The sequence below is a fragment of the Mustela nivalis genome (genome assembly GCF_964662115.1).
Source record: "Mustela nivalis genome assembly, chromosome: 11".
NCBI lineage: Eukaryota > Metazoa > Chordata > Mammalia > Carnivora > Mustelidae > Mustela > Mustela nivalis.
The window spans coordinates 113,629,801-113,632,468 of record NC_139030.1 but is presented as its reverse complement, the minus strand read 5'-3'; the positions used below and the strand labels follow the sequence as shown (position 1 = coordinate 113,632,468).

At 37.0% G+C, this 2,668-nt stretch overlaps 1 long non-coding RNA gene across 1 annotated transcript; it reads right to left on the bottom strand.

Moving 5' to 3' along the window:
* Positions 1 to 510: 510 nt before the first annotated feature.
* Positions 511 to 2,668, bottom strand: LOC309844032. Its single transcript, XR_014300453.1, has 3 exons — positions 2,597 to 2,668; positions 2,105 to 2,200; positions 511 to 1,148 (listed from the first exon to the last, which is right to left on the bottom strand). It is a non-coding gene; the product is annotated as an uncharacterized lncRNA (long non-coding RNA).

The following is a 2,668-nucleotide window of genomic DNA, read 5'->3' as shown; positions in this document are numbered from 1 at the left end:
TACATTTTGTGTGTTTTAGACACACAGTCACCTATGGGGGAACGTGTCCACATTTAATGCTCCCCCTGTTATTATATGTTGTTTGATTTTGCAATGATTATTTACTTTCAATAATTTTCAAGTATAAAAGAAAAAAGACTATGCGGAAGGGGGGAGAAATGAGAAACTGCTCGTGTTTGTGAGTACTTGGTTTTGGGTTGTTTTACTTTTTTGTTTTGTTTTAAATGAAACTGTACCTAATTTTACATTACTGCAACAGAGGGTTTTTTGAGCTTTTTTCACCAAAGGCCTGAATGAAGTTAGTTGCAATATCTGTGTGGTAGGTGTTTTTAAAAAGCTTCTCACCTCAGTCTAATAATCAGGATTTATCTGAAAAAGACTCTACTCTGTAGAGCAAATAAGAGCTTCAATGTCATTACGATCTGAGGGTGTTGACAATGAGGCGCGTCTTATTTTCAATATTTAAAGTTTATTTATTTATTTATTTATTTGACAGACAGAGATCACTAGCAGGCAGAGAGACAGGCAGAGAGAGAGAGAGAGGAAAGCAGGTTCCCCACCGAGCAGAGAGCCCGATGCGGGGCTCGATCCCAGGACTCTGGGATCATGACCCGACTGAAAGCAGAGGCTTCAACCCACTGAGCCACCCAGGCGCGCCTTATTTTCAATATTTAGAAGAACAGATCACTGTAGTAGGTTTTTGTACTGAAGTGCAGCCATTCCTTCAGTCTCGTTCAGAATTCATTCAAGTGATTTAAGATGAATACGCACTGATGGTGATGCAAGGAGTCGTGCTTGTGGGTGACGACCCAGTTCAAGAGCAAACGGAATATTAATTGAAACAGTAAACATTTTTGAGACTAAACTTCTTGAAAGATTTTTATAATCAAACTAGTTCGTACTCCTCCGTTTTTGGTTTGGTTATTTTTTTTTTCCTCTTTCACAGGGAAGTTTTCTTTCATTTATTTCCTACTAGAGTAATTCAGTGTTCAAAAGCAGGAAGCAATCATTAGGAGTGGGCCAGGCTCTGTTATATATTAAAAGAACTGAGTTTTTCTTGTCACTCTATCTTTGCAAATGGTGATGAATATTCATTAAGCTAGGGAAAGATTTGCCAGCTGTGAATCTTTGCAAAGTGTCCCAGTGCTCTAAACCAAAAAGAAAACACAAGTTATAAAGCCTCTATTTCTGTGTGTCATAAAGGATGAGGAAACAAGCTAGCCAAAGGATTCTCAGAGGAAATACATTCTGTTTCACACAATTTACAGGAATATATACACTTTTTTTGAGTAAAATTATGATGTTCAGTTTTTTTTCCAACATCATCTTTAAAAGACAAAAAGCAAAGAATATCTCCCAAGTATACTAGCCTTTAAGTTTATTTCCCTTCTGCTGCCTATAAGGGATCTGCCTTTTTTTTTTTTAATAAAGTGTGAGACTTTTTGAAGTAGCGACACTTTATATTTAGTCAGTATGAATGAGCATGGAGCATTTTTGCTCTAAAAGACCCAGACCTTCCCTGTAAAAATCTGTGTTAAGTTCTTGAATATTAAAGTACTTGAGTTAATTCTGTGTTTTTTTGTGATGTAATGGTGACCACACTTAAACTGAAAAGAAATATGCTCCGTTGTGTTAGAAAATGTTACCTGTATTAACTGAATCATAGTGTATTTTCAGTTTTTATATTTCTTTAGATAAGGATGCTTTTACATTTTAATGTAAAAAAGCAATGTAAAAATGTAAAAAGCAAAATTTGAAAGTTTTACTTTCACTTTTCTCCATACTTCAGAATGAGAGTTAATAATTACTTAAAATTGATATTAATTTGTGTTAAATGGACCATGCTATTCACTTTAAGTTATAATTAGGAATAGTGAAAATATTATTTTGTTCCCAAAATATTTAATTATTTTTTATTAAAAGGCTTTCTTTCCTCTGCATCAGGGAACAAAAAGAAGAGTTTCCCACCAGCCGAAATCAGTTTGCTGATTACTTGGAACCATCTGGTTATGAGAAGAGGAAGAGATTCAAAGTGAAAGAAATAGCACATTTATATCACCACCCTGGGCCATTGTCTTTGGCCATTTGCACTTAAGATGCTTACATGAGCAGGCAGTGTCTGTCTTCCCAAACCACTGCTGTGCAACGATTATCCTCGACAACCTGCTCCGTCTTCACTGGAACATAACTGACATATAATCTTGAGGAAATAAGATGTACGTGAGTTGATTCAATGACATATTGTATGATTCCCATGGAGCATTAACTAACACTCTCTGACTTTACATAATGATCATTTCTTTTTTGTGGCGGGAACAATTAAGTTCCAGTCTCTTACCAGCTTTAAAGTCTATAATGTAGTGGGGTTATGTGCAATCACCGCGCTGTACGCGAGAGCTCCAGCCTTGTTTGTACCCTTGCTCAGCCCCTCAACCCCCCCAACCCCAGAGCTCCTGGGAGCTACCACCCTACTCCCCACGCTCATGAGTTTGGCTTTGATAAACAGCTCGATCCTAACAGGATCTCTGACTCCTAGTACTTTTGTGGGAATTTCAAGTGCCAATATCCTCTCTTCATGAAAATGAAAACTACATACCTTTTCTAAGAAGGTGGAAAACTCCTGCTTCTAAATGGTGCCTCGTGTTCTAAAACGATACCACTACATGCT